The 24,031-nt window shown below is 39.0% G+C and overlaps 1 pseudogene; it reads left to right on the forward strand.

Annotated features, from left to right (window-relative positions):
- Window positions 1-10,194: 10,194 nt before the first annotated feature.
- Window positions 10,195-10,796, forward strand: LOC110216048 (calcyclin-binding protein pseudogene; annotated as a pseudogene).
- Window positions 10,797-24,031: the final 13,235 nt, after the last annotated feature.

The following is a 24,031-nucleotide window of genomic DNA, read 5'->3' on the forward strand; positions in this document are numbered from 1 at the left end:
TATCATAACTTCTTCAGCCATTTATAATGGGTACCTACTTAGATTCCCATCCTTCGTTACCTCAAAAAGAGCTATAAATATTTTAATATATCCTCAGGGTTTGTTTTGCTTAAGATTGAGCCCTCCTTAGCCTCTTTTGAATTCCTCCTTTTCCTCTTTCATTCCTTTCCCTGGTGAGTGAAATATATTTTTGTGTATCCAACTGTGTGTGTGGTGTGTGTGCGCGTGCGCACGCGCATAATCTTTCCTTCTTTAACCAGTTCAGATGAGAATGAAGTTCGGGGATCAGATGTTCCCTACAACCTCCTCTACTTTGTTTGAATACATGTCTACTTGTAGATCATGATTTTTCCTAAACTTTTTCCCCTCCCCTTTTCCTTTTTTATTATCTTTACTGCCTTCTTTTAATATTAAAAAAAAGCACTCCCAGGCCTTTCATCCAATTATTCTCTATGACTGCTAATGACAAGGTTCATGGGAGTGGAGGTAGGAACAAATGCATCAACTGCCCAATTAGAACGTAAGAAGTTTATCCTTGTTTAGTCCTTTATCATTGTTCATTCATGTTTATTTTTTTATGTTTCTCTTAGCTTGTGTGCTTGGACTCCAAAGTTTCCATACAGCTCTATTCTTTTTATCTAAAATACTTGGAAGTTCTCTATTTCATTAAAGTTCACTCACCACTGCACCTCTGTAGGATTATAATCAGTTTCACTCAGTTTCAGGAAGTGATTGGTGGATTCCTTCTATTTCTACTTGGCCATTTGGTTCTAATAAATCTGTGAAGTTTTCTTTTCTTTCTTTCTTTCTTTTTTTAAAAATATTTTTTGTTGTGTCTTGGTGTCATTAGCTTCTATTTGGTCCTTCCTAATTTTCAGTGAGTTTATTGCTTGGACAAGGTTTTGTATCTCTTGTTTCAGGCTGGAGTCAGGAGGACCTATGCCTGGCAAACAGTAAGTGCTTAATAAATGCTTGTTTTGTTCCCTTCCTCTTTAGGCTCTTTGCTCCCTTTCTAGTTCTTTCTTCTATAGCTCTCATTTCTTTTCCATTTTTTTCCTCTAGCACTCTAAATTCATTGATAAAAATATTTTAAACTCTAAAATAAACAAAACAACTCTAGCTTCATCTTTTCTAGGAATTCTATTCGAATTTATGTCCAAGGTTTTTTTTCTTTCAGGTTTTGCTTTTAGATGTTTTGGAATCTTTCTTTGTTTCTTTCTTTCTGTCTTTCTTTTGTCCTGGGCTTGCGTCTTGAGTCTCCTTGTCACTGTAATAACTTCTTATGGTGGGATTTTGTTTGTTTGCTCATTGTTCCAGCCTACTTCCTTTACTCTGGGCTACTTCTGTGTACTTTTGTAGGAAAGGGCAGGCTGGTCTTTTTGCTTCTTTCTCATGAGTGCTGAGTGCTGTGCTGTTCAAAGATCTCAGGGACAACTCAAGCTCAGCATTTGTAAACTTTCAACAGTTTGAAAGTACTCTGATCCAGGGCAATGTTCAATTGCTGATCCTTGGTTTGAGTTCTGCAAGTTTCCAGCGTCAGTTTGGGCCTGAGCAACAACAGATTGCTGCTGGACTCTGCCATGGTTAGCCAGCTGGGAAGCTTTACTGGTTCAGAGTGACAGAACAGCACCCATTCGGTCTGGGGTTCCTGCCCTGTCTATTCTTCCATAGGCTTCAGGCTGCTCTGCTCCTGTGGCCTGAGTCACATTGCTGCTGCTTGATTGTGAACTTGCTCCTTTCTTGGTATACCTCTCAGGGCCTGAGACTGTTGGGGTGAGGGTATATAGCATAGGTGCCAGGGTTAGTCGGCTCTGGATCTGTAACCTCAAATCGAGTGCTGGACTACAAAGCTCACACTTTGCATTTATCTCCATCATGGTGCCCTAGTATGGGTCTGGGACCTCTTCTTGTCCTGGTACGTAGTGTCTCCCTGGGCACTAATGTGACCCACTAGTGTCCTGCACTTGGCCCTGTCCCCAATGTACACAGACCTCTCTTTTCTCCCTATACCAACCTGGGCTGGAAAAACAACTTACTATGACTTTTTTTTTGGATATTTCCATTGGGATTTGATCTAATGCATTTTCTAGATGTGTTTGGAGGAATTTTGGGGTGGGGGGGGGAGCTCCTTGCTATACTACTTTCTGCTACTCCACCATCTTGGTTCCTTTCTTAATACCATTTTTCTTTTGAATGCGATTGGGGTTAACTGACTTGCCCAGGGTCACATAGCTAGTAAGTGTCAAGTGTCTGAGGCCGCATTTGAACTCAGATCCTCGTGACTCCAGGCTTGGTGCTCTATCCACTACATCACCTAGCTGCCCCACCCCTCTCAATACCTTTTAAGGAAAAACTAGCCTAATTTGTAGGTACTGTTTAGGATATTGCTTTTACCACATGGGAAACCAATAACCTTTCTTCTTCCTCTGATCCTTACCACATTACCTCTCACCTGAGAGTATCTGTGGAGCCAGTTTATCATTCTTTAGAGGACAAGCAGCTTCTTCTTCTTCTTCTTCTTCTTCTTTTTGGAGGGGGGCAGATATTTACTTTTTAAACATAAAAAAATGCTATACAGAAAAGATTCTTATCAGTTTAAACCAAAAGAAATAATTAAACAAGGTCTAATAACTTACATGTAACTTTGGTTTCTCTGGGCAAACCCATGGTGATGCTCTTGAGTGCCCTTTTTAGAATTTCTGGTTTCCTTAATATGGAGTCCCCTGTATCCCTTACCACATGGTTGGGGGTACCCTCCTTTGATTGGATAGCTATGCTTTTAAAGCTGCTTAGACTGAGCCATTCATTCTCTTTCCATTTTCCTTCTCTTATCAACTTTGTCCATAGGGTGAAGATTCCAGTTTATCCACAGTGAAGAAATCCTGAACTGAACTAGTGAGAGGGGAAGAATATTCCTCCCCCTGCTCTCACTCTCTTTTACCCTGGCTCAGAGAAACGGACCTTGGAGTATCTGTGTTGTTTGTCCTCAGTTTCAGGTCCTCAAGCTGATTCCCCAAAAGACTCAGGAATTTGAGCCACAGTGAACATGGAGCAACTATTGCAGGTGAGATGGTGAAGCAGCCAGTCTGGTATGGAAGCCCTGAAAAGCCAGGGTGCCTCAGATTTGAGCTCATTGGAACTTGGAACTGGGTCTGTACTCGATAGAAATTGAAATAAGCTACAAACCATCCCCTTCCCCTCCCAGACATTGAAGTGGTATAAGAGGAGAGATGAATTATGCCTCTTGTGTGTTGGGGGATGGACTAAGTTTAAATATTTGTGATTAGACCTTCTTAAGTAAATATTACTGTGTAAAAGCTAATCTGACTGTGCCAAAGGAAATAGGGTGCAGTGGACCCCCTACACTTATCAGAGAACACGATTTGTGGAGCCATTTGCAGAGAGCCTAGACATCTCTCAGTCCCCCTAAGGGTACTGGAGACCTCTGGGAGAGGGGTAGAAATCTAACCTACCTGGCCTTCTAGGCAGATAGGACTAGGGTGGCCTATTATGTATAATTACTATTATTCTCAGTGCACATTGATAGAAACTTAAAGCTAAGTAGACAGCAATACTGATAATGTCTTTTATACTTGGTTGGGTGATTGTTTTTATTGTTTGTCCTTTGTTCTTGAAGAGGACTATGACATCAGAAAGATGACTTTCAAGTGACTTAGATTTAAGTGAGGGAGGGCTCTGTAAGGTTACCAGCCTCACTTTCTTTTTTTTAATTAATGTTTTTTTTTGTTTTCTACATTCACTTCCATAAGGTTTTGACTTTTAAATTTTTCCCTCTTCCTCTCCTCCCCCTTCCCCAAGAAGCAGCTTCTTCTTCCTTGGAGCATCCAAGTTCTGCTTCAACATGAATTTCAAATTTATTTCTGCGATCCGAGTGTTCAGTGGTTCTTTCTTCTTTCCTTTGGGTGACATTCTTTTACCTTACAGCTTTTTGGCACAGTTCAGAATTTATATTTGCCTCTTCAGATTCTTGTTCTTGTTTTCCCGTTGAAGTCCCCACCTCCTTTCCCCTGCAGTTTTTAAGGAATATTTTGTTGCTCATGATAACTTGGAGACTATAGAGATGAGTTCCTTGGTCACCTTTACCTTTTCTTTGTAGAAACAGACAAGCCTGAACTTTTGAGCATAGCTGCAGTCACTTGTTTGTGTTTCTACTGAAGCCATTTGTCCAGGGGCACAGCAAAAATTTTGCCTGCTCGCCATATTAGCTGGAAGTGAGATCCTCAGGTTTCGGAGATTGCAAGTCCAAATTCGTCATTCTCCTTTTCACCTTTTTAGCATCCTATTAACATTTTGACCATTTTATACTAACTTGACATATAGTAACTTTGGTAATGTCATTTTCTCTGCTTAAATACAATGTTAATCTTTTTGTGAGACTACTGATGCCACCTTGTAACTCTCTACAGCACTTAAGTCATATCCAAATTCCTTTCCCCTCCTCTTTAGAACTTTTTCCCTTGAATCCTTCTCTTCCTTCAGACTGAGGCCTATTCACCAAAAGGGTGTTGCCTCACTCAAAGTGAGAACCTGAAAAGATCTTAGTTTAAAAGGGCCAAGGTCTCCCACTGCATCCTGGGCCATATCTGGTTGTCCCGGACGCTCTGGAGGAGAAAGTGAGGCTGATGACTTTGCAGAGCCCTCCCTCACTTAAATCAAAGTCAATTGCAAGTCATGTCATCATTTTCCTGATGTTATGGTCCTCTTCAAGAATGAAGGACAAACCACACAACCACATCCTGTGAGCCTTATACTCAAATCCTTCTTAGCTCCCCTCCCCACCTCTGCCTGAAGATCTCCTAAATTATTCCTCTCCAAATTTGATTTCCAGCCTTCTCAATTCTAAAACTTTCCAAATAAGCCTCATTCCTCAAGCTCTTCTTCTCTTTTCTTTACACAACCTCTTCCTTTGGAATCAAGAGGTAGAATTCTAATTTTGCCTCAATTTGTTTTTCTGGGGCTGTACTGAACTTCATCAATGTAGAGAACTCCCAATGTGAAAACTCTATTGTGACAGACTAGAAAGTCATGTGTGTAACTTGTAGTCTTTGCCAGTTACCTGGAGCATTGAGAAGGTGTGACTCGTATATAATAACACAGCTAGTGTACTGTCAAAGGCAAAGCTTGAACTAGGTCTTCCTGACTGCAAAGTTACCTTCCTGTCCACCAGGCAAACTTCTTGTCCTAGGTTCTGATTTTACTATTTGTTCCAACAAGCCAATTGTCTACATTGGCAAGTTATTTCCTCTGCTTAAATATGATAAATTACATTTTTCTTTATGTCATTTGAGGCTAATCACATCCAGCCACCTCTTAACTCTTTTCACAAAGAAAGCATTCATGATGTTTTTGTGTAAAGCTTCTATATAGGCTATAGGCCTCTGGTTTCTCTGGTTAGTCCTAAGCTATGTTATTTTTTTTTTTAAACAATTTTCTTCCCTTATTTTCCCTAAAGTTACTGAATATCAAAGTATATGTTGATTGAACTTAGAAAGTCTTAATAAATTATTTATAGAATTTTCTTACCTCCTCATCTTGTATAACAGATATAAGTGATGATTCTTTTCACAGTAGTCATTTTGTAAAACTGATCATGAGTATGAATATTGCCCAGGTCTCACAAAATATAGTTTTTTGTTGCTTTTGAGAGTCTGCTCATTAAAACCAACTAAGGCAATCATTCATTTGCCTCCCTGAGGGAAAATCTATTCCTTTCACTGAGATGTACCTTTCTTTTTTTCCCCCTGGTTTTGCTTCTGGTGAGAATGCCAAGATTAATATAATTCAGTTTCTCCAATAATATATTCACCATGTCATTGGAAAGGGACCTTGCATTTACAATATCAACAACTATGTTAATAGTTACAGCTGGGGAAGCTATGTGTTGCAGTGGATACAGCTCAGGCCTTGGAGTCAGGAGGACCTGAGTTCAAATTTGGCCTCAGACACTTGACACTTATTAGCTGTGTGACCCTGGGCAAGTCACTTAACCCCATTGCCTAGCAAAAACACAAAAAACAAAAAAAACCAGTTATAGCTGGCCTAAAAACTATAATTTTCGGCATCTTTCTGCCACGGTCACTGCAAAAGCAACAGGGGCTGCACTGGAGTAAAGACCATTTTGTATTTTCTTTTTCTCTTCCTTATTTCTTTTATTTGTTTATGAGCTGCTATGGCTCATCCCCATATGTCTGGGCTATTAGTGATGTCCTCAGCTAAGTAGTCCTTAGGAAGCAGATATAGTCTGTTGTAGAGATAGTACTTGATGCTCTCCTAGCATGGCAGAACCTGTGCAACCTTGTACTCTGCTGGCATCGCTTTTTGAAGATCCCAGGGTCAACAACTTATGGTTAAGCTGGTGATAATAAAGTTTATAGAGGAACCAAGCTCTATCACACTGAAGATACAAAATGGGCACCAGACTGAATAATTACCAAGAAATCCAAAGAGAAATAACAATGAGCCTTTTCATCTACTCCAAGGAGCACAGCCAGGAGCCTTCAGGCACTGGGAGAGGGATGAGACCAGAGAAGGCAGCACATATTCAGGAACACAGACCAGAAGTCAGACAATGCTCTCTTACCAGGGATGATCAAGGAGGCCTTGAAGACTTCAGTCCTCTCCCTGGGACGATTCACCTGCCAACCAGTGTCCTGAGCAGACGTGCACAAGGGCAGGTGGAAGCCAGTGGTAGGAGCTCAGGAAATCTTGGCCTGGATAAAAGAGGACTGGACTACTCCAACCAAGAGCCTGGCCCTTGGCACAAAGTCCCAAAGCAGCAACCGAGGCTGAATATATGAACAAACGGAGGGGAAAACACTGAATAACAAAGGAACACTAAAGATCAAACAACACTCAAGAGGTCAACCCAGAAGAGAAAAAAAACAAGTATAAACAAAGCCTCAAAAAAATAAATGGTTTGGTCACAGACAGGCAGCTAGGTGGTATGGGCTAGAGTTCTGCATCTGGAGTCAGTAAGACCTGAGTTCAAATCTAGCCTCAGATACTCACTAATTATATGACCCTGGGCAAGTTACTGAACTTCTGTCTGCCTGTTTCCTCAACTGGAAAATGGGGATAATAATAGCACCTATCTTCCAGGATTGTTGTGAGGATCAGATGAGATAATATTTGTAAAAGTGCTTAGCACAGTACCTGGCACATTGTAGGTACTTAATAAATGCTTGGGCAGCCTCAGATACTTATTAGCTGTGTGACCCTGAGCAAGTAACTTAACCCCGTTTGCCTCAGTTTCCTCATCTGTAAAATGAGTTGGAGAAGGAAATGGCAAATCACTTCAGTAGCTTTGCCAAGAAAATCCTAAACAGGGTCACAAAGTTGGACAAAAATGAAGTGACTAAACAATAAATGCTCATTGAATTGACTTGACTATGGCTTCAGACAAGAAATATTACAGCAATATCAAAAGATTGAAAAAACATTTGAAGGAAATATAAGGTAGCTACTATTAAAATAACTGGCCATGAAAAAAAAGTTAATGAGAGAATTTTAAAATGATCATTCCCTGAAAACCATAACTAAACAAATTACTTTTCCAGCCCATCTATCTTCCCCATATCCCCCCATTTAGGGTTATCTTGCAGTAGTAGCAGATGATAAATAATTTGGGTTTGTGTTAAAACTTTCTTTAAAAGTTCTCAAAATATGTTAAAACCAGCCTTGCTGGATTCATTACTTTCCAAAATGCCTAGAGGCATTACACTGGCATTGACTTATACCCAAGTTTTCCAAAATCATTAGTTCTTCAGTTTTTCCAAAAGAAAAAAATTGGAAATGACAGGCTTTTTATTCTTTTTCATTTTTTAAAATTTTAATGAAGTACAAAATATTGGACTAAAGAAGGGCACATAACTCATTCTTACTAATGACTAGTAAAAAAGTTGGATAACATATTTCAAAAAATCATAAACTGAAAATTTCCAGGAATGTCATAACCTAAATTGAAAGCTTCTAGGTCAAAGAAAAAATACTACAAGCAGTGAGAAAGAAAGCATTTAAGTACTAGGAAACTAGCCAGGATCACACAACACAATACTTGACAGCAACTACTATAAAGGTAGAGGGGAAAAAAAAGACTTTGAGTGTGATATTCCTAAAGGCAAAAATTAAGGTTTGTATCCAAGAATAACTTACCCTGTAAGATAGAGTATAATCCTTCAGGGAGAAAAATTGAACCTCAAATAGAATAGAAGACTTTCAAGTATTACTGATGGAGAGAGCAGAGCTGAGTAGAAACTTTGAAATACAAAAACACAAGAGTTAATAGAAACTTAGAAAGGTAAATAATTTGAGCTGTTGGAAGGAGTTAAATGATGAAGCGTTTTCACTCTTATAGAAGAGATGTTCACAATCCTAACATTTGTAAAGATTACGGAAGGAGTCAAATAAGACAAACAACGTCTAGGTATAGTTTTGTTCAGGAAAGAAAAGGGAGGGAAAAAAAGCGACACCAGGAAAGAAATAGGAAGATGGGGGAACTTAACTATTTCTCAGTACTGGACAGTATAAGGAGAAGTACATTATACAACATGAAGGAAAGGGTGGGAGAATAGCAATCAGATGAACCTTGCTCTTATCTGAATTGGACAAAGGAGAGCTGAACACACACAAACATAAAGTTCAGTGTAGAAATACATTAAATTCAATAGTGAAACAGGTAGACAGAGGGAGAGGGAAGGTGGCTTAAGACTGTAGTATTGAGAAATGAATCGTTACAAAGAAAACAAACTAACTTCAGGGGGTGGATTGTAAAGGGGAGATTAAAAAGTATTGAGCACAGTTATTCTTTTTCACTACCTTTGTAAAACAGGGCATGGGGAGCAAAGGTAGGAAAACTTTAGTTCTTTCCCTTTTTTTAAAAATTAAATTTCTAATTTTTTTCCTCAATGAAAAGCTACCTTCTCTCCCTTCCATTTCCTTTCCCCCATACCCCTGCACTGAGAAAGAAACACAAAATCCCCATTACAAACATACTGTTTGGCAGAACAAATTCCCCCACTGGCCACATTTAAAAAACAAAAACAAAACAAGATTTTTCAATCTTAACTGTGAGGCTCTCACCTCTCTGAGAGGGGGAAAAGAAGGGAATATGCATTTATAAAGCACCCACTAGGTGCCAGGCATTATGCTAGGCAGTTTACAAATATTCTCTTAATTAATCTTCATAACGACCCTGCAAAGTAGATGCTGTTATCATTTCCATTTTACAGTTGAAGAAACTGAGGCAAATAGAGGTTTAGGTGACTTGCCCAGGATCACACAGCTAGCAAGAATCTGAAGCTGGATATGAACTCAGGTCTTCCTGACTCTAGGTCCAACATCTCCTACCCACTGTGCCACTTAGCTGCCTCTGTCAGAAAATAGGTAGCATGTTTCATCACGAGTTCTCTGGAATCATGGTTGGTCATTGCAGTGATCAGAGTTCTAAATTCTTTCAAAGTTTTTTGTCGTAAGAATAATGTTGGTTGTATAAAATGTTGTTGAGGCAGCAAGGTGGTGCAGGGTACCCACCCTGGAGTCAGGAGCACCTGAGTTCAAATTCAACCTCAGACATTTGATACTTACTAGCTGTGTGACCCTGGGCAAATCACTTAACCTTGATCACCTTGCCAAAAAAAATGTTGTTGCGCTTCTGGTCACTTCACTCTCCATCATTTCATTCAAGTCTTCCCAGATTTCTCTGAAACCATTCCTTTGATCATTTCTTAGAGCACAATAATATTACATTATGTTCATATACCATAATTTGTTCAGCCATTCCCCAATGATGGGCACCCCAATTCTCTGCTGCCACAAAAAGAGCTGCTATAAATAGAAAACTTATAAAAATATAAAAGAGGGAAATAAACGACAATCATAATTATGAATGTGAATGGAATAAGCTCACATGTTACAGGAAGACAGTAGGACAGATTGAAATGCAGAAGTCAGCCTTGTAGAAGCAGTGCTGAGAACAGCTCAAGCTGGTGTGGTCTGTGCTCAGGTGGTGGCTGTGGCTGTGGGAGCAGCTGAGTCCCTCCCTCATCAGGATCCCAGCCTGGGACCACACCCAAGCTTGTCTTGCCCCAGCAGTGGTCACAAACCATGATGTCAGCCTTAGATGATATCAGCTACACAAAGACCTGGAAGAAGGGAAAGAGTGCTGGAAGTCTATGATGCTCTGACAGTAAAGAACTCCACACTGAAGACAAGGCCAAACACAAGACAGTAGAATGGACAGGAGAAACTGCTGACAAGAAGTTGACAGCTGTGGTTAACCCCATTTCAGAAGGTTACACAGTGAGTCAATACTCATGGATAGATCAATCCATGTAAATTTGTGAAAATCTACATTGCCTATATTACACCAAATCCCAACTTAGAATACATAGGTGCAATTCACAGAGTCCATCTGAGCTTTTGGTCAAGAATCTAAATGGGGAAAAACTACTCCATAATCACCTTGAAGTTAATCTGTGTGGAAGGTAGTTTAAGAAAGATCAAAAGTGATACAGTTCTTGAATTATGCAAAAAGAAGTTGGAACAGAATTGGGATTACCCAACCCAGTGAAGAAAGAATAGAGAGAGAAGGAAAAAAATCCTCCTTTGACAATAATACAGATATAAGTGAGGGGCTGATGAAGGTACTACAGAAGACTTATGAAGATGGAGAAGATGAAATGAAGAGACTCATCAATAAAGTCTGGGTAGAGTCAAAAGAGAGGCTAAAGGAGAGATCAAATTTTGAGGCAAAAAAATCCTTTCAGCCACCAATGTGAATATATTGTTTCCAATACAGGCCTGTTGCTTAGCTGTACAGTTGCATTTGACAAATATATTGTTTATATATCTCTATTCCAAGCAGACTGTGAACTCTTTCCATTTCATGCTGGAGGATCTATTTAAAATAAAATATGCTTTTATTTTAAAAGATTTTTGAGGGGGATTGCCTTAGTGGCCTGATTTTTATGTGCATAAAAGGGTAAATGTTTCTTTATTTCAATGTTAAAGAAGTCTTGCTAATTTTAAAATGTTATATGTATTTGTATATATATATATATATATATATATATATATTATATATATGAAGTGTGTGTGTGTGTGTGTTGTGTGTGTGTGTGTGTGTGTGTGTGTATGTTAAAGGCAGAATCTAACATGTTTTTTTTTTGTTTGTTTTTACAAGAAAGACACTTGAAACAAAGATTCACACAGTGAAAATGCTGGGTGACAGCACAATTTATTAAGCTTCTGGTAAACTCAAAAAAGCAGGTGTAGCAATCTTGACCTTAGACAAAGCAACTGTAAAAACAGAAATTGTTAAAAGAAGAACTACATTATGCTTAAAGGCATCACAGACAATAAAATAACATCAGCACAATATACACACACTAAATAGCTTAGTATCTAAGTATCTAAAGAAAAGTTAATTGAATCAAATGGAGAAATAGCAAAATTATAATTATTGGAAACCTTCTTCTGTTCCTTTCAGACCTAGACAACTCTAACAAAAAGATTAAAAAAAACACCTCTAAAGAATTTTAGAAATATTCAGAATAATAAATCACTGATGATTACTGAGTGACGAAGGAAATGAATATTCATAGTTCTTGCTTTGTATAGCACCCTTACAAAAATCAAATATACACCAGGACATAAAAACCTCAAAATCAAATTTAGAAAAGCTGAAATGTCAAACATAACTTTTGCTGAGCACAATATGACAAAGTTATAATGCATAAAGGGAAAGAAAGGATTCAAAATTAAGTAGAGACTAAATAATTTAATCCTAATGACTTGGTTGGTCAGAGAATGAATTTTAGGACCATCTCCAGCACTGAGTAGCTACGCAAGAATGTGGCTTCTATTGTCCCGACCCCAGGTTTTGGCATTGCCACCCACCTCTGGCTTCCTTGGCCTCCTGGCCTTTTCCAGGGCTGGCCTGCCATGGGACAAGACCCTTTCCACCTCCAACTTCTCAGGGCTTTGTACAGCACAGGCAAGGCACTACTGACTTCTGAACGAAGTCTTGTACCTACTTGAGATTCTCTCAAATGACTGCTCTTTAATTACTAATAACTCACCTGAACTCACTCCACATGGTTACTATAGTCCCAACTCCCTTTAACTCCCCTCCCCCCAATACCCTGCCAATGTCTTACTGCAGATCTGCCTACACTTTCCATTGTGTCCTCTGAAATTCCTGCATCATAAATAACAAGCTTCCCATCATTTTAAACCTCTTCCTTTCTTACTTCTTCCTTCCTTTACCACTCTGGTTCCCACCTGATAACACTGCTTCCTTTCCTAACCGGGCTCACATTCAGAGTTTCTTTCAAAAACTGTGCCTTCTGGAAGCTTCATTTTCTACCTTGATAGATATTCCACATCATCAACCATTTTTTTTTTTGGATCAGCAATCAATTGGGTAGACTCAAACCACTGATGAGTACTATGTAGTGGATACAGGCAGGGGATGTCTCCACAAGTTCGAATTTCTATGACATGCCTGGGCAGGCAGAGAATATCTGTGCATGCTTCAAGGTGGGGAATCTCTTATGTTCTTTCCTAACTTAAAATTTATTATCCTCAGCAAATTACTTGGGGTGCATTTTTTTAAAGTTTCTTTCCGCATCCCCAATCCTTCAGCAAAGTCCTCTGGGATTCCTTGGAAGGTCAAGCATTGTTTTTTCACTCACTACCCAAGTGTTATGTAAGAAAGTCTCAGAATCACCATGGCTAAGATGTTATACCATACAGTTCCAAATTTACATCCAGTGCTCATACAATAACTGACCAAATGCAGTTGTACAAATTCAATAAAGGACACTTACATATACAGCTTACCAGAGATTATTGTTTGCTTATTACTTTAAAAGGGTTTAACAGAAAACACTTGAAAATTGAAAAAAGAACAGAAAATTGAACTAAAGCAAAGACATCAAAAAAGGAAAAATTAGAAAAAAGGAAAACTAAGCCACCCCTCTCAGAGAAAGAAACTCGTAACCTCAAATTACCTCCTAAAATATACGGAATTTTCCCTACAGGGATTAGGGACTTTGTATCAACTGGAAATAACCCCTTCATCTTTCAGAACAGAAATCCAATGCTTTGGCTCCATATAGGGCATGTGTTAAAATGTCTGTCTCACTTTGCACCTATAGTCCATTATTTCTTTGGCAAGAGGTAGAAAGTTTACTCCATCATTAATTATCTGGAAACATGATTCCAATTGAACAGATTTCTTAGGTCTTTCAAAAGTTTTTTTTTTCTTTATAATGTGGTTATTGTATAATTTTTCTGCTGGTTCTCTACTCATTTCATTCTGTATCAGGTCATACAAGTCTTCTAGGTTTCTCTAAATTTGTCACTTTGCCATTTTTTTTAATAGAAATTTATTTATTTTTAGTTTTCAATATTCACTTCCACAAGTTTTTGAGTTCCAAATTTCTCACCCCTCCCCCCACCCCAAGATGGCATGCATTCTGAATACCCCTTCCCCTGGTCTGCCTTCTCTTCCATCTCTCCCCCCTCCCTTCTCTTATCCCCTTCCCCTTCTATTTTCCTGTAGAGCAGGATAGACTTCTGTACCCCATTTCCTGTATTTCTTATTTCCCAGTTGCATGTGAAAACATTTTTTTAAAACATGTGTTTTTAAAACTTTGAGTTCAAATTTTCTCCCTTCCTCCCTCCCACCCACCCTCATTGAAAAGGCAAGCAACTCAATATAGGTTGTACATGTGCAGTTATGCAAAACACTTCCTTAGTAGACATGTTGTGAAAAACTAACTCTATTTCCCTTAATCCTATCCTGCCCTCCCATTTATTCTATTCTTTCTTTTGACCCTGTCCCTCCTCAGAAGTATTTGCTTCTGATTACCCTCTTTCCCAATCTGCCCTCCTCTCTATCACCCCCTGCTCTCTTGTCCCCTTCTCCCCCTATTTTCCTGTAGGGTAAGACAGATTTCCATACCCAATTGAATGTGTATGTTATTCTCTCCTTAAGCCAAATCCTATGAGAATAAGATTCCCTCATTCCCTCTCACCTTCCCCTGTTTCCCCTCCACTGTGAGAGACTTTTCTTTTCTGTTTTTTTTTGTGAGATAATTTACCCCATTCTACCTCTCCCTTTCTTTCTCCAAGTATCATCCTCTCTCATCCCTTAATTTTATTCTCCAGATATGACCCCTTAATCTTCAACTCACCCTGTGCCCTCTATCTATATATACATACATACAATTTTTTTCCTCAACTACCCTAATACTGACAAAGTTCTCATGAGTTACAAATATCATCTTTCCATGCAGGAATGTAAACAGTTCAATCTTAATAAGTCTCTTATGATTTCTCTTTCCTGTTTACCTCTTCATGTTCCACTGGAGTCCTGTATTTGAAAGTCAAATTTTCTATTCAGCTCTGGTCTTTTCATCAGAAATGCTTGAAAGTACTCTATTTCAGTGAATGACCATTTTTTCCCCTGAAGGATTATACTCAGTTTTGCTGGGTAGGTGATTCTTGGTTGTAATCCTATCTCCTTTGCCCTCCAGAATATTATATTCCATGCCCTGCGGTCCTTTAATGTAGAAGCTGCTAAATCTTGTGTTATCCTGATTGTGTTTCCACAGTACTTGAATTGTTTCCTTCTGGCAGCTTGTAATATTTTCTCCTTGACCTGGGAACTCTGGAATTTGGCTACAATATTCCTAGGAGTTTTCCTTTGGGGATCTCTTTCAGGAGGAGATCTGTGGATTCTTTCAATTTCTATTTTGCCCTCTGGTTCTAAATATCAGGGCAGTTTTCCTTGATAATTTCTTGAAAGATGATGTCTAGGCTCTTTTTTTGATCATGGCTTTCAGATAGTCCAATAATTTTTAAATTCTCTCTCCTGGATCTATTTTCCAGGTCAGTTGTTTTTCCAATGAGATATTTCACATTGTTTTCTAATTTTTCATTCTTTTGGATTTGTTTTACAGTGTCTTGATTTCTCATAAAGTCACACTTCAATTGCTCTATTCTAATTTTTAAGGAAGTATTTTCTTCAGTAATCTTTTGGACTTCCTTTTCCATTTGGCCAATTTTTCTTTTTAGGGCATTTTCTCCTCATTGGCTTTTTGGACCTCTTTTGCCATTTGGGTTAGGCTATTTTTTAAGGTGTTATTTTCTTCAGTATTTTTTGGGTCTCCTTTAGCAAGCTTTGACTTGTTTTTCATGATTTTTTGCATCACTCTCATTTCTCTTCCCAGTTTTTCCTCTACTTCCCTTACTTGCTTCTCAAAATCCCTTTTGAGCTCTTCCAAGGCCTGGGACTGATTCATATTTTTCTTGGAGGCTTTGGATGTAGGAGCTTTGACTTTGTTTCTTCTTCTGGTTGTATATTTTGATCTTCTTTTTCACCAAAGTAAGATAATATAGTCTGACTCTTTTTGTGCTGCTTGCTCATGATTCCAGCCAATTACTTGAGTTTTAAACTCCTTGTTAAGGTAAGAGTCTGCTTCCAATGTGGAGAGTGTACTGTCCCAAGCTTTGGGGGTTTATATGGCTGTTTTCAGAGATACTTGTAGAGACCTGTACATTTTCAGTTCTTGCAAGGTGGTATGATAAGGGGTGAAATATTTACTGCTTTCCTTGCCTGTGACCACAAGTATTCCTTTCTATCCCGTAACTGTGAAGAGTGATTCCTCTCCACAGCCACTACAAGCTCCACCCCGCCAGTGCTCCTCCTCACCCCAGCACTGCCGCCCAGAACTGTGACCCAGATCCACACCCGGGCAAAGCAAGAGATTCCTGCCTCAGCACTGGCAAAGAGATCCCTGCAGTTCCTCTCTGATCAGCCACTGGATTCCCCCTCAGTCTGTGGGCTGGAAGCTCAGGAAGCAGCTTCCCCCCCCCCCCAGGCTCTTGGGGAATGGAGCTGAGACCCCGCCTTCCTCTCTGACCACCGACAGAAACAGACTTTTCCCACTGACCTTCTAAGTTGTCTTTGGCATTCGTGGATTGAGGAGTCTGGAAACCTCCACAGCTGCCCGTGATTCAGTCCTCTGAGGCCTGCTCCAGGTTTGCTGTGGCCTGTGAGCCCATGCTGCGCTGCGCTGTGCTCCAAGCCTGATCAATCTTTCTGATCAATCATCCAGGTTGTCTTGGGCTGGAAATTTGTTTCACTCTGTCTTTTTGTGGGTTCTGCTGCTTCAGAATTTGTTTAGAGCCATTTATTATGAGTATTTGGAGGGGTTTGGGGGAGAGCTCAAGAAAGTCATTGCTTTCACTCCACCATCTTGGCTCCGCCCCCCACTTTGCCATTTCTTATGGCACAATATATTCCATATGCATATAATTTGTTATTTCCCAGTTCACGGGCACCCACTTTGTTTATGTCAGTCAACAAGAATTTATTAAGCATTTAATACGTGTCAGCTAGATGGCTCAGTCAATGGAGAACTGGGCCTAGAGTCAGGAAGACCCGAGTTCAAATCCAGCCTCAGACACTTACTAGCTGTATGACCCTGGGCAAGTCACTTAATCTCTGTCTGTCTTAATCCACTGGAGAACGAAATGGCAAACGTCTCCAGCATCTTTGTCAAGAACACACCATGAACAGTATGATCCATGGCATCACAAAGAGTCAGACATAACTGAACAACAGCAACAACATGCTAGGTTGTGTGCTAAGCACTCAAATACAAAGAAAGCCAAAGCCATTGATCCTGCTCTTGAGGTGCTTACATTCTAATACAGAGAGAGAGAGGAGACAACACGTAAACGTCTAAACAGAGAGACAGGTGCCTCACCATTGTACTCAGGTGTATCTCCTGCCTGGTCTCCAGCCTCCTGTAGGGAGAGGAGAAGTGACATTCCCATCTTCCCCATCTCTCGCTGCTGACATGTGGGGACAGGACACCATTCCATCAAGTTTCTGGACCAGGCTCCTGCCTTGGAGAAAGAAAGTAACCACTCCTTTTCTTCCAAGCTCTTGCTCCCTGCATCTGAGCTTTCCAAAGGAAACCTAGTTCCTTACTGAAGATAGAAGCTCTTTGGCCATCCTTTCCAGCACAGGCTGCGTTTTCACTCATTCTCTTCCACTTACAGATCAAGGTGAAGGAATTGGAATATTACTTGCTTTCCCTTGGCACTTCAATGGAAATGCCACTTCAAGGTCTATCATCATTTAGTAACCTCTTCTCCTTTCAGGTCCATACAATCCACATCCGCCACCCAATCAAAATCCAGGCAGCCATTGTTTATAGCCCTCCAGGATACACCTTTTCTCTCCTCGAGGAGTTCACTGCCTGATTCAGTCTTTTTTCTCCAACTCCTGCCCTCACACTAGGAGAAAAATCACTCAACCATCTTGAGTCCACCATAAATTTATGTTACATAAATTTCAACTGGAACTTCACTGCTGCTATATACAATCCTTCTATACCCCTAACCAATTCTACCCCATTCACTACAGAAGCTCTTCGAAACCTTTTTTATCTCTTCTCAAACCTCCCATGGCTCCTCATCTATCTACCATCTTGGCCGAGAACCTTGCCTTATATTTTACTGAAAAATTGCAGTCATTTGCTGAGAGTTCCCTCTTCTTTCCTCTTCATCTCACATCATTTATATGCCTTCTGCTACTCTCTTCTCCTCCAGCCCCATCTCAGGTGAAGAGGTGGCTCTTCTCCTTACCAAAGAAAAACCCTTCTACCTGCATAAGCAATTTCGTTCCATCCCATCTCTTTCAACAGATTGACCCCCCCTGACATCTCCAATTTTATCACTCATCTTCAATCTTTCCCTTCTACTGGATGCTTTCCTACTGCCTAATAAAGATGCCCATGTTCTCTCTCCTGCCCCATCATCCTCAAAAAATCTTCACTTGTTCCTTCCCCCTGCTAAATATCATCCCATATTTCTTCTGCGGCTAGTCTTTGAGAAAGCCATCTACAACTGGTGCTTCCACTTTCTTTTCTCTCACTCTCTTCTTAGCTCTCTATAGGTTTCTGACCTCACCATTCAACCCAAATGATTCTCTCTAAAGTTACCAGTGATCTCTTAATCACCAAATCCAGTGGTCTTTTCTCAACTCTCATTCTCCTTGACCTTTCTGCAGCCTTTGATATTATTGATCACTCTCTTATCCTGAATAACCTCTTCCCTCTTAGGTTTTTGGAAAATTACTCTTTCCTGGTGCTCTTCCTACCTATCTGACCAGTCCTTCTCAGTCTTGTTTGCTCATGCCCATTAACCATGGGGCTTCTCACAGGGTCATGTCCTGGGCCCTCTTCTCCCTCTATATAACTTTGTCAACTCCTATGGATCCAATGATCATCTCTATGCTGGTGATTCTCAATCTACTTATCCAGCTCTAACCTCTCTAACTTCTCTACTGTAGCCTTGCATTTTAGTTAGTCAACAAACAGTTAAGTACCTCCTGTGGGCCACAAACTGTATTAAGCACTGAGGATACAGATATGAAAAAGAACAACCATTCCTGTCCTCAAGTTTACAATTTAATGGGACAACACACTAAAGGAAGTTGAAAAGCTTGGGTGAGAGCGAGGAGCTACCAGGTTAGGAACATGATGAAGACGACCAAAGAAATGTAGCCAGGTAGGAAATGAAGAGCTGGCTGGCCTGGGCTCCTTTCTTTAATGGAGATTTTGGGAGAAGCTCTTTGATCTGCCCTGCAGTCAATGGTAGCAGAGTACTAATAAGGTTGATGAGGTGGTAAGTAACCAGGCTGATGCAATCTTACAGCCAGATGAGGTTCCTGAAGGCATGAGGAAGTCTAAAGAGGGTGGCCAGGTGGGAAATAATAGGCATTCCCAACTCCCTACCAGACATCTCAAATTGGATATCCAGGAGACATGTACAAAATTGAGCTCATTATCTTTCTCCCCAAGCCACTCTCCTTCCAAACTTCTTCATCACTATCAAGCAAACTACCATCTTCTCAGTCCCCCAGGCTCATAACCTACTTGTCACCCTCACCTCCTCACTATTGCTTATCCCCCACATCTAATCTGTTACCAAGACTTATTGATTTTCCCCTTTGTGACATCTCTTGAATACGTCCCCTTCTCTCCTCTGCCACTGCCCCGATGCAGGCCCTCATCTCCTCATGCACGGACTGCTATGATACCTGCTGGTTGGTTTGCCTACCTCAAGTCTCTTCCCACTCTGATCCATCTTCCGGTAAGCCACAAAAGTGATTTTCTATCAGGTCTAACCATGTCATGCCCTCCCCCCAAACTCCAGTGGGTCCCCAGAACCTCTAGTATCAAACACAAAATTCTGTTTGTGTGTTCAAAGCCCTTCACAACCTAGCTTCTCTTTTAGCTTTCTAGTCTCCTCCTACCTCAGCACATTCTCTTCAATCCATTGACACTGGACTCCTAGCGATTCCTCAAACTAGACTCTCCATTTCTTAGCTCTGGGCATTTTCTCTGGTTGTCCCCCAAGCCTGGAAAGTTCTCCTTCATCTCCACCTCCTCACATCCTTTGCTTCCTCCAAGTCCCAGCTAAAATCTCACCTTCTGCAGGAAGGCTTTCCCAATCCCTCTTAATTCTAACACTTTTTCTTTGTTGATCATTTCTTCCTTATCCTGTACAGAGCTTGCTTGTACATAGTTGTGTGCATGTCATCCCTTCACTAAATTCTAAGCTCCTCAAGGACAGGGTCTTTTGACTTTCTTTGTATCCCTAGCATTTAGCAAAGTGGCTGGTACATAGTAGGTACCTAATAAATGCTTATTAACTGATTTTAATAACTATGTACATATAACTGTAAATGTATGCACATTCAGTGTAAATGAAAGGTAATCTTTTACAACTATGGGTAGGGAAGAGTTAATGACCAAACGAGGGGTAGAAACAGCAAAATAAAGAAGTTTAATTATAGAAGATTGAAAAGATTTTGCACAAACAAAAACAGTAATATTATAATTAGAAAAAAATGAACTGGGAAAAGAATCTTTGAAGTAATGGAGTTCCTTGCTACAACAAAAAATGCTGCTATATTTTTCTACATATAAATCTTTCCCCTTTATCATAGGACTGTAGATTTATGGCTTGAAGTAGTTTTAGAGGAATTGAGCTTCCCAGAGAATAATGAAATGAGTTGTCTAGCATCATATAAATGGAAAGCATCTGAGGCAAGATCTGAACTCGTCTTCTAGACTCTAAGTCCTGAAATGTATTCAGTATCCATGATTTCTCCACACAGTCAAAGAGGTCAAAACCTTTTTGGAACATATTCTCTATGTGGGTATCACTTTGGATGTAGTTCTAAAGTGATTTTCAGAATGGCTGAACCAATTTATAACTCTACCAATAGTGCATTAGTGTGCCTGTTATCTTTTTTGTCATCTCTGATAATCTCATGGGTATGAGATAGAACCTCTTGAGTTTTTTAATTTGTATTTCTGGTATAATTACCAATTTGGAGCATTTTCATGCGCTTGTTGATAGATTGACTTTCTTCTTTTGAGAACTGATAGTTCATACCTACTGACTATTGGGGAATAGCTCTTGTCTTATATATCTGTATCAATTCCCTATATGTCTTGATTATTAATCCTTTATTAAATAATTTACTTCAAAGATTCTTTTCCCAGTTCATTTTTTTCTAATTATAATCTTACTGTTTTTGTTTGTGTAAAATCTTTTCAATCTCATATAATTAAACTTCTTTATTTTACTGTTTCTACCCCTTGTTTGGTCAATAACTATTCCCTACCCATAATTGTAAAAGGTGTCTTTCTCCTTTTTCCTCTAATTTGTTCATGACCTGATTTTTTATATCTGTGTCATGTATCCACTTGGAGCTTATTGCAGCATACAGTAGGAATGCTAGCCTAATGAAACCTATTTTTTTTTAAGTAGGGGCAGTTTTTGTAAAATTGTGTGAGCCCTTACTCTCAGTGTAATTTTTAAAATGATGGAGGAGATGTGAGCATGTTTGTAGGCAGCAGAGTAAGAATCAGTAGAAGAGAATGGAAATTAGAAGTGGGGGATGATAGCGGGGTCAATATCCTGGAGAAGATGGGAAAGAACATGGGTATATGAACTGGGGTTGGTTTTGGCAAATACAAAGGTCACTTCCTTATCAGAGACTAGAACAGTGAAATAGATGGTGAGGGATGATGTCAGGGAATGTGAGATGAGAAGGGAAAAAGAAGGAATTAGCAGCAAGTGGCCTGGATGTTTTTGACTTCCTTTTATTCCCAATTGCAGTCTAAGCTCCTAGAGACAGCCTTTGTTTTTGTTTGTATTTGTATGCCCAGCACTTATCACAATGCCTGGCACATGATAAGTGCTTAATAAATGCTTGTTGACTGTTGTTACATCGTAGGTATATTAGAAAATACCCTAGACCGGGAATTATTAGATTAAAAGGTATACATCACAACACACATATAAACCCACATCATACTTTTCCAACAGTGCACTAAATAACTGTCGTGGAGGGTGGGTACACACTTACAGTAACCTGGCATAGAAAAATATTAGAGAGGAAAATGTGTATGCTTAGGACAATTCACAGCTCTAGTCTGCAAGCTTCAATATTACTGACCCATTCAGGAACATCTTTATCCCTGAAACTACTTCTCTTCTCACTGCTTGATGACTGAGTCATACCACATGGGGTGAGGGGGGGGGAAGAAATCCTCTTCTCTAATGCAAAGGTAGCCTTTACAGGCTCTTTAATTAACCATCACTGGTAAAATAGAATTTAGCAAGCATTAGCTCTTAATATGAATAGCAGTTCAATGGTGGTAATGAGAGCTTCATGACTCCCAATGATTCATCTTTTACTTAAGCCACAACTTCCCAAATTTCTATGGAATTCTCAGTCATTTTTCAATCAACCTCAATCTCCACATGATTACATGATTTCTCATTTTCTTAATTTTACTTTCTTTTAAAAAGAATATATATCATACACAAAAACAGTATAGGCAAATGACCTGAGGCACCCATTATGCTTCCACTGAAGTCTCCAAAAAGGTAGTCTATCATTTCCAGTGCCCTTAAAACTCTTTCTTTACACTCGTATTCCTCTAGTTTTTAATAAAATATCTTTCTCTATCTCTTTATATCTCTAACAGTAAACTGGTCCTACAGAAGTGAAAAAGAGATTCAAGTCTTCAAATGCATACTGTAGATAATTTTCTCTTCAAAACTGCATGAAATCCCATTTAAAAGCTATTTCTTCATATATATATTTTAGCAGTTTATATTATATGAAACAAGATACTTTTTCTACTTGTAGTAGGTAAAAAATATTAGACCATAACAGGGGCAATATCTTTTATGTAATAAATGCAAATCTTTTCTTTTGCACAAAAACACTTTTCTGTCCTTTTCATCATTAACAATTCCATTGTTGGGAATATGCCCTGAAAGTGTTTATCAAAATTTCAAAAAGAGCTATCTTTTCAAGAGATGTTCACACCAGCATTAATTGTGTACATGTGTGACTAAAAAACAAACAAGAAACAAAACAAAACTGAAAGCAACCATATAAGAGAAAAAGTGAATGAGAATGAATGGATAAATCCTGATTTAGGATTTAAAAAGAGCGGCTGAATAGTCATTATATTTTAGCCAGTATGTATCCTTGCTTCCTTCCCTACAGTTAACCCCTCCATTTGTGTTCTTGATCACATTTCTTTCAGCTTCCATGGAAACTTTGCTCCAATGATTATTTCCGGAACCCCTTTTTCTTCATCCTTCTACTCTGCCTACATTTATTCATTCATTCAATCAATCAGTAAGTATTTATTAGGTAAATGCTATATGACAGACAATGCAGATCTAAGTACAAAGAATGATACAATTCCTGTTTTTAAGGACCATACATTCTTTTTTAAAAAAAATGCTACATACCTTTTCTTAAATTTTTTTTCAAAATTAAATTTATTTTTTCCAATCAGTAAAAATCTGCTTTCTCTCTGATCCACTGTCCCCTTCCCCAAGAATAACAACAACAAAATACCTGTTACAAACATGTATAGCCAAATAAAACATTTCTGCATTGGCGATGTCCTATATCTACCCTGCCCCCACACATACATACACACCCCAATACTCCTATTACTTTCTATAGCTATACATCAATTCATATATGTGTATTCCTACTCTTCATCATAGAAATACACACACACACACACACACACATACATATATATTCATACACACTAACAAACACATACATATATTTTTACATACTTCTCAATCTGTACTGAGTCCTTCATTTTTCCTTTGATTTAATTGTTTTTATATTGTTACCTTAAACACCAAATAAAATGAACATTTTCATATACTCTGTAAAATATAAAAAGGACTGAACATGAAATTGTGACCCTATCATGTATAGCTTATTTTTCTTTTAAAATACATAATAAATTCAATATATAACTTCTAAAGCTATCATTGTGATTCTGGCTTTCTTTCTGTTAGCTTCTGTTCACTTAAACAGTGCTTCTATGATCCCCTTTCTTTTATCTTTTGGCTACCCTTTCCATATCCTTCCTCTTCCTTCTCCCACTGGGGGGAAAAAAAAAGAAGCAAAACCCTTTTAACCAATAAACAAAATAATCCACACATTGACCATAACAGAAAATGTATGTCTCATTCTGCACCCTGCGCTTGTCCATTACCTCATGCTTATCATTTGACTTCTGGAGTCAAGGTCAGTCTTAACTTAATTCTTAAGTCCTTCAAAGATCTTTTTCTTTATAGTGTTCTTCTTATATAAATTATTGTCCTGGTGCTGCTGATTTCGCTGTGTATACTTATGTTCACATGTCTTCCCAGTTTTCTTTGAAACTATCCTTTTCTTCATTTCTTACAGTGCAATAATAATTTCATTACATTTTGGTTTTTAAAATTCAATTTTATTTAATGTTCCAAAATCTTCCTCTCCCTTACTCACTGAGAAGGCAAGAAAAACAAAGCCCATTACAAATCTGTATAGTCATGCAAAACAAATATCCAAAAAGAGGAAGAAAAAAAAAAGAAAATATGC

The sequence above is a fragment of the Phascolarctos cinereus genome, unplaced genomic scaffold, assembly GCF_003287225.1.
Source record: "Phascolarctos cinereus isolate Bilbo 61053 unplaced genomic scaffold, phaCin_HiC Scaffold_4;HRSCAF=312, whole genome shotgun sequence".
In the NCBI taxonomy this organism is placed as follows: Eukaryota; Metazoa; Chordata; class Mammalia; order Diprotodontia; family Phascolarctidae; genus Phascolarctos; species Phascolarctos cinereus.